Raw genomic sequence first — 15,378 nt, 5'->3', positions numbered from 1 at the left:
ATGTGCATGTGTGCATGTGTGTGTGCATGTCTCTATGTGTGTCTGCGTGCTCAGGAGCATGTATGGGTATCTATGTGTGTATATGCATTCATGTTTGTCTATCTGTCTGTCTGTCTGTGTGCGTGTGCACGTGTGCATGTGTGTGTGTAGGTCAGAGGACAAACTTGAATGTTGGACTTTATTTCCCACCTTGTTTAAAGCAATGTCACTCTTGCTCATTGCTGTTAGCCTATATTCTCCTATAGCTGCCTCTCATCTCCCTGTAGGCCTGCTAGACTGCACAGGTTCTGAAGATCTGAGCTCAGGTGCTCATGCTTGCATGATAAGCATCTTAACCACTGAGCCCTCTGCCCAGCCCAGGCCGTGGTTCTTCTTCCTCGTATTTCTCCAAAGAGAAACATGCTCAGGGAAATGGACATGCTCTGGCCTTAGGTCTACTGAGTCCTAGGCCCAAGTTACTACAGCTGTCAGAATCTGAGGAGTCCTGGCATCACCATATTCTGCCATTCAGAGAGTTCTACACAGCTCTGACATGAGTGGGTCAAGACTGCCAATGCCAAGCCTGTTTCGAGGCTTTTTTTTTTTCAGATGTAAACAGCTGGCCTGTGTATCAGGGACAGTCCCTTCACTGCTCTGCTAAGGTATGGAGTAGGTAGGCCTACTGTAGTCACTGCTAAGAAGAGCCTGGAATTCCCCTGATCCCTCCACCCCATAAATAGCATACAAAATAAAATGGCATCTCTGAGGAAAATATGGATTGTGAACATCAATGAATTGGAATGATTATGCTTGGTGGTTGTCAGGACATCCTACTGATTCTGCAGGTCTACACACAACACAGCAGTGCTCACTGCTCAGCCCACAACACAGCACTGCTCACTGCTCAACCCACAACACAGCACTGCTCACTGCTCAGCCCACAACACAGCACTGCTCACTGCTCAGCCCACAGCACAGCACTGCTCACTGCTCAACCCACAACACAGCACTGCTCACTGCTCAGCCCACTACACAGCACTGCTCACTGCTCAGCCCACTACACAGCACTGCTCACTGCTCAGCCCACAACACAGCACTGCTCACTGCTCAACCCACAACACAGCACTGCTCACTGCTCAGCCTGCAACACCCCACGACACTCATGGCTCAGCCTTTAATCCCCGACTCTACCCACCCTTCAGTCATTACACAGGGTGACTGAAGTTCAGCATAAGCTGCGTGTAGAAGTTTCTCCTATCATGGATTCCATCCAGACTTCTGTATTCAACTTCCTGGAGAGAATTAGCAGCACGCCTGGAAACTGGTGAGTGTGTGTATCTGAGTGTGTGTGTGTGTGTGTGTGTGTGTGTATGTGTGTGTGTGAGTGTGTATGTGTGTGTGAGTGTGTGTGTGAGTGTGAGAGTGTGTGTGTGTGTGTGTGAGTATGTGCATGTGTGTGTGTGTATGTGAGTGTGTGTATGTGTGTGTGAGTGTGTGTGTGTTTGTGTGTGTGTGTGTGAGTGTGTGTGTATGTGTGTGTGAGTGTGTGTGTGTATGTGTGTATCTGAGTGTGTGTGTGTGTGTGCATGCATTTGTGTGAAGACCAGAAGTCAACCTCAAGTCTCATTCCTCTGGAGCTACCCATCTTGCCTTTTCAAGGTTTCTCACTGGTCTTGAATTCATCCAGGAGGCAGGGCTGCCTAGCCAGGGAGCCCTAGAGCTCTCCCTGTCTCCTGTTCCCCAGAGCCGAGATTCCAAGAATGTGCCAACAGGCCGGCCTTCTCATAAGCTGGGGAAGTGCTCCAGCTTGAGTGGCAAGTGTTTTCTGGCTGGGGCCTGTTCACAGCTCTGGCGTGCTCCTTGGATTGACATTCTCAACAGAAAAAGGATGCTCAAAGATGTGCTTCCATTTTGTTCCCGAGTGTGGCTGCAGATTCCGGAGGCACAGAATTCTAACATGCGCAGGGTACTGTGAGTTGCTCTCAGCTTGGGGTGGGATGGTAGCTGGATGGAACTGTACACTTGGGAAAGGGAGATTGGAGCATGGGGATTGCCTGTGGGGAGTTTTTAACGTCAAATATGTCGGGATTATAAGGCCATATCTGTGGGCAGACCGTGGAAGTCCAGGCCAACCAGCCCGGAGCATCTCGTGTTTTTGGCTGGAGCACATCTTGTTCTCACCAGAGGTGGGACTGAGTAGCGAGTTCCATCAATAGGAATGTTTTAAATGGAAGGACATAGGCAAAGGTGGGTTTTGTTTGCTTGTTTGTTTTTATCAAATACTCTGTACAACAAGAATTTACTAGTCAGGAGTGGGGGGTGGGTGGGTTGCACACCTGTCATCCTAGGACACCAAGAAGAAATCAGGTAACCAAGGTCATCCTAAGCTGAACAGTGAAACTGAATTAGCTTGGAATTTACAAGGCCTCATCTCACAAACAAAGCAAAACCAACAAAATCTGCACTAATTTTTCAAATTTGTGGAAATGAAGCAAACACCAACACATTTAAAAGCAGTGCAGGTGACTATACTACGCAGCAGCCGGAGGTTAAGAAAGAGACGTCAGAGTGTTTGCAGTGATGGGTTTTGTAAAGTGTAAGCATCTATCTGGAAAAATCACGTATTTGTACCTAACCCACAGGTTGAAGAAAAGTCTCTTGGGAATTACGAATATTTTCAAATAATGAAAATGAATGTGTAAGTTGTCTGTAGTTACAGGGTGCTGTAGGCATAAACTTTTTGCGACCTACTTTTAATAAGGGTCAATCTCCCCTGTAGCCCACCCCCCCCAGTAGAGGCGGTGGAAGGGAAAAGTTATGAGGGTACGGGAGGAAGCGGACCTGTTCGGTAGTAGCTCTTTGGAAGCAGTTCAGTCCCGTAGCAAACACCAAATACGACCCAGCAGCCACAGACCAGTCCTCGTGGCAGGCAGTCACCGGGCACAGATCAGCAGCTACAGTCCAGACCTTTTAGCAAGCAGACCTCAGGCATGAACCAGCAACCTCAAGAGCAGTTCTTGGGTGAGTTTCTCTCAATGTTGGCATTATCACAAGTTGAGCTCAACAATGGCAAACCAATACATGCGTGTTTTTAGTGAAGAACAACAAGGTAGAGCAAACCAAACCAAGGCTCAGGGCTCATTTCCCACTATCTGTGGGATCATATTTCTACTCCTTCATCAAGAGTCCTTTCACATGTCTGCTATATCCAAACATCCTTTCACCTGTGTGCCTGTCTTAGTCAGGGTTTCTATTCCTGCACAAACATCATGACCAAGAAGCAAGTTAGGGAGGAAAGGGTTTATTCAGCTTACACTTTCCACATTGCTGTTGATCATCAAAGGAAGTCAGGACTGCAACTCAAGCAGGTCAGGAAGAGGGAGCTGATGCAGAGGCCATGGAGGGATGCTACTTATTGGCTTGCCTCCCCTGGCTTGCTCAGTCTACTCTCTTATAGAACCAAGACTACCAGCCCAGAGATGACACCATCCACAAGAGGCCCTCCCCACTTGGTCACTAATTGAGAAAATGCCTTACAGCTGAATCTCATGGAGGCATCTCCTCACCTGAAGCTCCTTTCTCTGTGATAACTCCAGTTTGTGTCAAGTTGACACACAAAACCAGCCAGTACAGTGCCCCAGAAAAAAAAAATTGGCATAACTAACTTTCCAAAGAGTTAGAAGTTTCCACTTCAAGGTTCCATTCAAAGCCCAGGGCTGAAGAGACGGCTTAGTGGATAAAGGTGCTTGGCACCTTTATCTTGTTGACCTGAGTTCATTCTGGAGAACCCATTTCTATTCTTTTTTTTTTTTTTAAGATTTATTTATTTGTTTGTTTATTTATCTATTATATGAGTGTACACTGTAGCTGTCTTCAGATACTGCAGAAGAGGGCATCAGATTTTTGTTATGGATGGTTGTGAGCCACCATGTGGTTGCTGGGATTTGAACTCAGGACCTTTGGAAGAGCAGTCAGTGCTCTTAACCGCTGAGCCATCTTACCAGCCCGAGAACCCATTTCTTCAAGCTGTCTTCTTACCTCACATGGACGTATTCTTACCTTCACATGGACGTACGTGTGCTATGACATGCATCCTGCCCCTTCTTCCTCATCCTCTCATGAGAAGTATGAAATTTTTACTTCAGAAAAGTTGAGAGTATTAAATTATGTTAGAAAGATATCTAGCCAATGACCTTAGCTATAAACTTTTGAAACTATGGAGAGAGACAGCAAACTAAACCCAAAGTTGTCAGAGAGAAGAAAATAATAAAGAGTGGAATTCAAGGAAAAAAAAAAAAAAACCACAGAAAGTCAATCAGACATACAATTTGCTCCGTGAAAAGACTGATAAAGTTTATAAACTCTTGGCATGGCTTATCAAGACAAAGAAAACAGGGCTGTAAGCAACATCAGTAATGAAAATCCTTGCACCTGAGGTCTCCGGTAACAAAGGGCCAAGGAAGATTTGCAGCAATATCTGACCAATTAGAGAAGATGGGACCTTGTGTGGAAACCCGTGGACTCCCCTAACTCTTTAAGAGAAAATACAGAATCTAAGTAATCCTATTCATGTATGTTGAAGGAACGCAATGAGTTGGGTTTTTTTTGTTTGTTTGTTTGTTTTTTGTTTTTCGAAACAGGGTTTCTCTGTGTAGCCCTGGCTGTCCTGGAACTCACTCTGTAGACCACGCTGGCCTCAAACTCAGAGATCCGCCTGCCTCTGCCTCCCAAGTGCTGGGATTAAAGGCGTGCGCCACCACGCCCAGCGCCCAAGTTAGTTTTTTAAAATTCCAGTAACAACAAAAACTCCCTTAGGCCTTGCTGGCTATTGTGAAGATCCTACTAAATACAAAGGGAACAAAGAACACAAATTTTAAATGTATCTTTGTACAATTAAAATTACTTTGGTGGGCAGGTGGAATGGCTAAGTGGTTAGAGCCTGTTGCCTAAGCCTGATAACCCATGTTTGATCTGTGGATGCCATGGTGGATAGAAAGAACGAACTTCAGGGTTTTCTTTTGACCTCTACATATGCCCTGTGGTTTGTGTATGCCTACACACACTGACACACACAGACACACACACACAGACACACACACACTGACACACACACACTGACACACACACACTGACACACACACACAGACACACACACACAGACACACACACACACTGACACACACTGACACACACACACTGACACACACACTCACACACACACACACACTCACACACACACTGACACACACACACACTGACACACACATTGCATAAATAAATTTAATTTAAAAAACAATTTTTGAATTAAATTAGAAAAAGTACACAACTTACTGGAAGTTGGATTCAGAAAAAGGAATGCTTAGTGGAAAAAAATGGCCACATGAAATATGTATTAGGACATCATAAATTCTCCTTATAAGAATATTAGATAGCAGATCAATACTCTTATAAATTCTTCCAGAAAACCAAAGAGAACAAAGTGCCCAATTTTATGACACAAATGCCAGGCCAAATGTAAACACTAGAAGAAAGATTCTTTCATGTCATTATTCTTCATGAGCACGAACACAAAACAGCTCGATGAAATAAATTAAATTAAATTAAAGTCATCAACCATTAAAAAGGAAAAAATCTGGGGCAGGTGAGATGGAAGAGTATGTGGAGGGGCTTGCTGCTAAGGCCAATGCCTAGTGCTCTTCCTGAGACCTGAACAGTGAAATTAGAGAACCAACTCCCTATGGTTTTTCTCTAACTTCTACGTATGCACTCTGGCACTGATGTACACACACACACACACAGACACATACACACAAACATACATACACACATACAGACACACATACAGACACATATATACACACATACACACGTACATATACACTTAAATAAATGCAGACAATTTTCAAGTATTAAATACCATGTCAAAGTGCAGACAGTGGTGTTAGGAATGCAAAACTGGTTTAATATTCAAGAATCAACCAATGTAATTTAATTGGCCAGAAATGGGAAAGGGAAAGGTGACCATCTCAACAGAAAAAATGAAAGACAATTTAGCGAAAGTAAGCATAAATGCATTATAAATATTGTTTAAAAGCTCTTGGCAAGAAAGGGGGCAATTACAAACCCTCACATTTTGTAGTTAAAATAACAATTAAGGATATTTTTTTCCTCTGGGCGTGGTGGCGCACGTCTTTATTCCCAGCACTCAGGAGGCAAGGCAGGCAGATTTCTGAGTTTGAGGCCAGCCTGGTCTACAAAGTGAGTTCCAGGACACCCAGGGCTACGCAGAGAAACCCTGTCTCAAAAAACAAAACAAAACAAACAAACAAACAAACAAAAAAGAATTTTTTTTTTTTTTTTTTTTGGTTTTTCGAGACAGGGTTTCTCTGTATAGCCCTGGCTGTCCTGGAACTCACTTTGTAGACCAGGCTAGCCTCGAACTCAGAAATCCGCCTGCCTCTGCCTCCCGAGTGCTGGGATTAAAGGCGTGTGCCACCACGCCCGGCTCGAATTTTTTTTCTAATATCAAGAATACTATAAAGAGCCTTGGGATGTAGCTCACTGTGCCAGGCCTTTGGGTTGGTTCCATCTCCAGCAGGACAACGTCTTTCTCCTCTTTGACACTCAGCTTTGCTGTGTGTGTTAAATGTGGTACAGGAGACCTTAGCCAATTGAAAGAAAGCAAAAATAACAAAACACTATAATGATAAATGTTTGAATTTATAATAAAAATTAACACATTTGCCATATAGACTGGTGATCAGTAAAACCCTTGGATTATAGATAGTGTGACTGTTTAGATTTAAAAAAAAAATCAAGAAGCTTCCATTATAAGCTTCTAGAACTGGTATGCATTTAGCAAGGTCACATTATGCAAAGTAACTCCCATTAGTTGAATTTCTATTCAGTAATGGTGAATAACTAGAAAAAAAAATCTGAAGCCCCATTTCCAACAACTCTAGAAATAAGGAAATGTACAGTCAAAAATCTAAAACTGGAAACTACTAAATACTGATGAACTCAATACAGTGAGTCTGGAACTCACTCTGTAGACCAGGCTGGCCTCGAACTCAGAGACCCAGCCTGTTTTACAGTGCTGGGATTGAGGGAGTGCACTATCAATCACCACGTCTGGCATGTGCTTCCGTTTGTTTGTTTGTTTGTCGAGACAGGGTTTCTCTGTGTAGCCCTGGCTGTCCTGGAACTCACTCTGTAGACCAGGCTGGCCTTGAACTCAGAAATCCGCCTGCCTCTGCCTCCCAAGTACTGGGATTAAAGGCGTGGGCCACCACACCTGGCCCATGTGCTTCCTCTTTAAAGATTACTTTCTTGGTATTTTAAGCTTAGATAATTTTTCCTAGCTTGTGGTCACAAAGATGCGGTCTATGATCATGGAAGAGATTGTATTTGTGGGTTTGAATGTTCAAAATTGTTAAGGTGTACATTCTCTCAAAACCGATATGCAAGTTTAGTGTAATGCCAATCAACACCCTAGAAAAGACTCTGCAGAATCAAATGAGCTGATTTTCAAACTGATATGTCAATGCCAAGGATTTAGAAATGCCCAGATCATTCTAAAGCAGAACAGTTAGGGGACTCAACTCTTTGGCCTCAAAAGTTACTTTCAAGCTCTAATTACCAATTCCATGAGCTACTGATGTATGTATGTATGTATGTATGTATGTATGTATGTATGGATAGATGTATGGATGGATGGATGGATGGTCAGATGGATGAGTGGGTGGGTAGATAAATGGGCAGATGGATGGATGGGCGGGTGGGTAGTTGGTTCGTTGGTTGTTGGTAGGGTGGATGGATGAGTGGGTAGATGAGTGAGTGAGTAAATGGATAGATGGGTAGATGGGTGGATGGCTGGGTGGATGAGTGGGTGGGTCGATGGGTGGGTGGGCGAATGAATGGGTGCCTGGGTAGATGGATGAACAGAGGGTAGTGGGAGATTACACAGACATTGCCAATTCATTTTTGACACAGACGCAATGGAAATTCGATTGAGACATGATTACCTCTCTACAAATGATGCCAGGATAATTAGACATCTTCTGAAGAACTATGAGACCTGAGCCACATGCCTTATGAAAAACTAACTCAAATTGATCACAGAATCATGAGACCCAAAGTTTTACAAAAGACCACGAAGCCGTAGGGGAAACCGTGTCTTTATAAGCTGTGAGACAGAATGACACAGAGCACACCACCTGTAAAGGTCAAACTTCATCATCTTGTCAGACTTCTTGAGAGTGGCAGTTAAACAAAGAGAAAAGGGTACCATGGGCTTTTTAAAGTGTTAGCAAAGCATGTATATAGTTACCCCCACCCCCAGAAAAAAACCAAAAAATCCAAAACCAAAAAGCCTTGCTTAGGGATATATTATTTTTTAAACTCTGCATTTTAATATGAAAGCAAATTCCCCCAAATAAAATGGACACATATTTGAACCTAGTGCTGACATCACAGGCCTGTACCATCTCACTCAATGTGTGAAAGGGACAGACCCAACTGCGCCATCTTGTCTAACATATTTTGACTTCAACAGAGGCTGGTGAATCCATAGATACCAACAACTACCACGTCTCCTTTATGTAAAACCTGTTTATCATTGGAATCTCTGCCTCCCAAGTGCTGGGATTAAAGGCGTGTGCCACCACACCCGGTGGAATCTGTTGTTAAATCTTCAAGTCTACCTTGCCAGACGCGTACACTGAGTCTCTCTTTACCATGTATGTATACTTGTATACTTCTCTCCATTGACACCTTGTGTCTTGGGATTTCCCAGGTTTTCATACTGTCAGATCTTTGCATTTGGGGGTATCCGATATACTCACTTTTAGTGAGATTCATGATATGATTGCATCCCTGCTGCCATTGGGTCTTTGTTTCCATTCCATTTGCCTCGTTTGTTCCCCATTTTGCTTTAATTCATGCTAAACGTTTTCATGAACCAGTTTAATTAATTGTTGAGTTTTAGTTGTCACTTCAGCCTTCCCATTAGTGACTCCTCTAGGGATTCCAACCCACACCTTGACTCAGTGTGAGCTCCTTCAGAACAATGTTAGATGCATCTCAGTGAGATCAAGGAACTTTTCCTGCATGTCCTTCACTTTGTCCTGCACCTGATTCCAGACCTACCACTGCTGCTGTGTCCGACATTATATTGGCCATTTCTGGTATTCTTCAACTTCTTGTGAAGCCAAGTTAGAGCTTGAAGAATTGCCTTGTCTTCCCTGGAAGGCAGTACTCAACGCCTCCTTTCTGTCTTTGTTCATCTCAGACGTATCTATCCTGCCTTCCAATTTGGTATGGCTGGGGTTGTGTCTGGAAGAGGCACGCCTTCACCCAGAGTGTGACTGGATGCACTCTTCTGCCTTCTGCCTCCACTGCTTCTGATGAGCGCCACTTTCTGATCATCCTTTCTGCTATGCTTTCAAGAGCAGGAGCCGATGCAGGCAACAAGGTCTCCAAGCTTCACTGCACTGAGTTTTATTTGGGGGAGAGGGTGGCGCCACAGCACATGCATGAAGGTCAGAGGAAAACCTTGATGGGTCTGCTCTATCCTTCCACACTTACATGGGACCCAGGGATCAAACTCAGGCCACCAGGCCTGATCCGCAAACATCTTCACCAACTGAGCTATCTGACTGACCCATCTTACATTTTCTTGCTTGGCCTTTAGTGACTTTGATGAATTACTGCTTCCCAGTGTATGAGATGCTCTGGTCTGTCCCCAGAGGTCCAAATGTCAAGTTTTGAAAGGTTTTCTCAAGGACTTATTATTGCTGCCTTTGGGTGGTGGATTGTGTCAACCTGACTGACACTCTGCCATGCAGAGAAATGGTATGTTTCTTCCAAGTGAAACAGGGGTCATTGAGATGAACTTAGCACATGGAGCCAAAAACTCATTGGTGGGTTTTGTTTCTCTGTTTGCTGGACTGGGGTTGAATTTATGGGCCTATGTGTGTTACCCAAGTGCTCTATAGCTGAGTTAAAATCTCAGCCCCCAATCTGTGTTCTATTTAACATTTTATTTATCATTATTATTATATTGTGCATACATAATATATGTGGGGGTGGGCACATACATGTCACAAAGCCTGTATGGTGGTCAGCGAATATATTAGGGTTCTCTAAAGTAACAGAACTTATATAATGATTCTCTTTCTGTGAGATAGAGACATATAGATATAAATAAAAAGGGAGTTTTATTTGAATGACTTACAGGCTATGGTCCAGATAATCCAACAATGGCTATCTGTGAATAGAAGGTTCAAGAATCCAGTGGTTATCCAGTCCACAAGAGAGAAAGAGAGAGAGAGAGAGAGAGAGAGCTTGCTTTTTTCTTGCCCTTCACATAGGCTGCCTGTGTGGCTGAGATTAGAGGTGGATCTTTCTACCTCAAAAGATCTGCATTAAAGGTTTATCTTTCTATCTCAAAGATCCTGATTAAAATTGGGTCTTCCCTTGGCTGGGTGTAGTGGTGCACACCTTTAATCTCAGTACTTGAGAGTACCTGAGAGGCAGAAGGATCTCCGTCAGTTCAAGGCCAGCCAGATCTACAAAGCAAGTCTAGGACATCCAGGGCTCTGTTACACAGAAAAACTGTCTCAAAACAAAACAAAGAACAAAAGAAGAAAAGAATGGGTCTTTCCACTTCAATGATTTCATTAAGAAAAAAATCCCTGGCAGGTGTGCCCAGTTATTGGATCTACAGTTAATTCTAGATGTAGTCAGGTGACAACCAAGAAAAGCCATCACCAAGGACAGCCCTTGGGAGTCAGTGCTCTCCTTCTGCTGTGGGTTCCTTGGACCTAACTCAGGCCATCAGGCTTGGCAGCAGGTCCTTTAACCACTGAGCCATCTTGCCAGCTCTCTGGTTTGTTTTGAGACAGCTTTCAGCAAATATGGTCCATTCTGGCCTTGAACTCACAGTAATTCTCCTGACTCAGACTTCCAAATGCTGGGATTACAAGTGTACATCACCTTGTCTGCCTTGTGTTTGTGTTTTAAACCAACACTACAGATACTCTCAGGAGTAAATTATCAATAGATAAGAAATTATCCCTAAATTTAACTGCTTAAAACAATGAACATTTTATAACATTATTTCTGCGAGCCAGGAATTCGCAAGCAACCTAACTGGATGGTCTGGGTTAAGGGTTAGGACACTGTAGACAAGATGTCAGCCAAGCATAGACCAGGTGTGCAGACTCATCTCACACATTCTTAGGAGCAGGAGGATACATTTTCTGGAAACTTCTCAGTTGGGCTTTGCATGATTGCACCTGACCCCCTCGGAAGTGAATAATAGTCCAAGAGTCAGGGGCCAAGATGGAGGTCACATGTCTCCAGGTGTCCCAGGCCTCAAGCCTTCCAAGGCTTTTCTTTTTTTTTTTGGTTTTCGAGACAGGGTTTCTCTGTGTAGCCCTGGCTGTCCTGGAACTCACTTTGTAGACCAGGCTGGCCTTGAACTCAGAAATCCGTCTGCCTCTGCCTCCGGAGTGCTAGGATTAAAGGCGTGCACCACCACGCCCGGCCTCCAAGGCTTTTCTTTATTCTATTCCAAAAGAGGGAATTTCAAAGCCCAGCCCAGCCCAGCCCAGGCGGCTGAGGTTAATCTCCACCTCTTGAACAAAAGGGATAAGGATTCTCATGGTCTATGTTATAAATCACCATGTGGCTGCTAGGAGGGTAGATGCAGTAGAGCCCAGCTTCTTTTTAACTATTTCTTTTATTTCTTAGACTAGAATTTCATTACATCATTTCCCCTTCCCTCCCTCCTTCCAAACCTTCCTTGCTCTCTTTTATCTGTTTTTCACTACTTGTTAAGACATACGTGTATGGGCTGGAGAGATGGCTCAGCAGTTAAGAGCACTGACTGCTCTTCCAAAGGTCCTGAGTTCAAATCCCAGCAACCACATAGTGGCTCACAACCATCAGAACAGTGTACATTAAATAAATAAACAATACATTAAATAAATAAATACATCTTTTTAAAAAAAAGACGTACATGTATATGTATATATATACATATATATTTCTAAATACATAAACACACCTTGCTTGGTCTGTTTGATGTTATTATCTGTATGTTTTTAGGGCTGACTGTTTGGTATTGGATACCAAACAGTTGGTGCACACTTCCTGGGTAGACCAGTTCTCCCGTCTCTGCTCCTTAGTTGCTTGTACTTCTTTGTGGGGAGCTGAGGGTCTCCTATCCACTCTGCCATGTCTCTTGTTGTCCTTGCCCAGTTCATGTTTGGACAGTCATTTGGTGAGACTTTATGGATGTAGCTTGACATTACTAGGAGACACAATCTCACAGCAAACTCCCTGGTCCTCCAGATCTTACATTCTTGCTGTCCTCCTTCTGCTTTGCTCCCCAAGCCCTCGGTGTGGAGTTGTTTTGTGGACATATCTGTTGGGACTGTGAATTTAGCGTCTTAATCTGTACTGGGTCATGAAGCTCACATAACTGAATGTGGGCATCATGGAAATAAAGCAACGACAAAAGGTTTCTGAGTGTACCGATGACCACAAAAAACAAAAGGAAAATCTAATATCTAACGAATCTGAGCCATTTCCCACAGAACTCACCCATATTGCAGCCTGGCTCATCACCCTGGCCTAGGTTCTGAACACGCAGTGTGCGCCTCGGGAGCCTTAACACCTTTCTTTCACTGCACAGACAAAAGCTGCCTGTAACAGTGCACTCCAGTTTTAGACTATTGTAATATGAACTGTAATGTCTTCACTATCTACTAATAGAAATATTATAATAATAATAATGTAATTAAAGGAAATAAAGGTAATAGTTTTCTCTGAACATTCATCAGCATGTATCAGATTAGCAAACTTGGGGGCTGTAAATGTATTGTATTAGTATTTGAAGGATTGATACTGAAACTGACAACACAAGTCTCTCTCTCTCATGCACACACAGACATATGTACATGTACACACACATACACACACAGACAGAGACACACAAATCTATGCATACATAGGCACACAGAGACACATACACACACAGATGCACACACACACACACACACACACTTAGACACTGAAACATACACACATACACACACACTTAGACACAGAAACATACATACATACACACAAACACCCAGTCTAGAAAAATGACTTTTCAAGTTGGGATTAGGATAGAATTTACTTCAACTCCTGAAATGGTCCTGAACATACTTTTGCCTCTTTGTACTATGTATTTATGTGAAGTGGTGTTCTTGGCATTGACAATTATAAAATCAAAATATCAATCAACTCTGGAAACACTTAAAAAAAATAACTCTACATCCTGTAGGATCAAATCTTAAGCCAAGATTTAATTTCTTATGCAATGATTAATAAGCACAGAGGTCTTGTTAGCATGCAAATTTGTTTTCGTCTTTAACAAATGCTGAAAGTACATGTATACGGAGGAATTATTTGTTTTTGAGGCAGAGTCTCACATAATCCAGGATGGCTTTGAGCTCACTGTTCAACCAAGGATGACCTTGAGCCTTTTATTCTTCTGCCTCCATCCTCCCAAGTGCTGGGATTATAGGTATGTGTCACTACACCCGGTTTATGTGCAGGGATTTGAATCCAGGCCTTCCAGAGGAGTGGGTTGGTAACCAGTTACCAACTGAACTACATTTCTGGGCCCTAAAAAAAATGTTTTATGGGGCTGGAGAGATGTCTCAGTGGTTAAGAGCACAGACTGCTCTTCCAGAGATCCCGAGTTCAATTCCCAACACCCACATGGTGGCTCACAACCATCTGTAATGGGATTCAGTGCCCTCTTCTCTGTGTCTGAAGAAAGCAACAATGTACTCATATACATAGGATAGGTACATCCTTAACAAAAAGAATTGTTTTGAGATAAATCTATGATTTACTATTGGTAACTGACTTGCACATCTCTTCTATGTACAGCTTTACTCAGGGTGAAGTAAGATCTTCTCTGGTGAGAAGAAGTGACAGCCAGGGACTAGGCCCCAGACCAGTTTGAGCTTCGTTAGTCACTCAGGTGAGAGCTGGTATGAATCTGAACTCAGGTGGTGGCAGTGAAGATGGAGACCTATGGAAAGATGTGACAAGCTTCACAGGAGTGGAAGGGAACACAAGTGAGAAGTGACTTGCAGGTGTCTGATGTGGTGGCTATGGAGGTGACCACCTGAAAGGGCAAGGACTAAGCTTGGGGGTTCTCCTGGAGATACTGCAGTGCCCTTAGGATCTCTAACAGTGAAGCTAACAGTCAGTTTGCTGGTTAAATACTCAAGACCAGGCACTTCGAGAAGACATGGAACCCTGGAGATACTGCAGTGCCCTTAGGATCTCTAACAGTGAAGCTAACAGTCAGTTTGCTGGTTAAATACTCAAGACCAGGCACTTCGAGAAGACATGGAAGCTGACAATGCAAATGAGGGTTCACAGCATATAGTGGTCTGGAAGATTAGGGGTGGGTGAGATTTCCTAGCAGGAGGAAGTAGGAGAGAGATCCATGTCCAAGTCTCAGGGCCCAAGAGTGACAGACCAAGGCGATGGGCAGCAGGAACAACTTGTGAGGAAGCGCAGGGAGGCTGGTGCTGCAGACACCCTCTCCCAGCTCTCCCCCACCCCGACTTTATGTTTTGACATGTCCCCAGGCTGGGGGCAAGTGCTTCCCTGCTGAGGCCCCTCAGTGACCCCACTGTCAACATGCCGTCTCTCTTCTCTCCTCACCCTTCAGCTTCAGGACCTTAAGTCTCAACATTTCCCTGGAAAGCTTCCAAATGACCCCTGCTTTAGGCTTCTGCCCTCCTTCCCATCTGTGACAGATTCCCCTTTCTCTCTTCTCTTTCCTAGTGATTGACAGGCTGTGTGCCCGGCTCAGGTAGGTCTTAGCCCAGGCTACCTGGGAGGCACACACTGAACATTTCTTTAGTGGATCACGTGAGACCACAACCTCTCGCTAGACCTCTTTTTTTTTTTTTTTTTTTAAGATTTATTCATTATATGTGAATATACTGTAGCAGTCTTCAGACAGGCCAGAAGAAGGTGTCAGATCTCATTACGGGTGGTTGTGAGTCACCATATGGTTGCTGGGATTTGAACTCAGGACCTTCGGAAGAGCAGTCAGAGCTCTTACCTGCTGAGTCATCTCTCCAGCCCTCCCATAGACCTCTTAACCAAGGGAACAAATAACTAGAGGATTAACTTCAGGTAATGAAAGCTGAGGAAATCAGGCTGGATGAGTCTTTCCAGAGAACAGTAGTATCTCAGGAGGCTAGCGATCAGTTATTCTAGGAACAGTGACATAGGCTGGATGCCATGCTGCTAGGCTTGTTAACCGGTGTCATAATTAGCCATTTATTGGTTAAGGGAGAGGTGAGTTAGACAATC

This window comes from Mus caroli, unplaced genomic scaffold, assembly GCF_978045245.1.
Source record: "Mus caroli unplaced genomic scaffold, Mus_caroli_1 scaffold_2, whole genome shotgun sequence".
Classification (NCBI taxonomy): domain Eukaryota; kingdom Metazoa; phylum Chordata; class Mammalia; order Rodentia; family Muridae; genus Mus; species Mus caroli.
The sequence above is the reverse complement of the archived record's forward strand: the minus strand, read 5'-3'. Positions refer to the sequence as shown.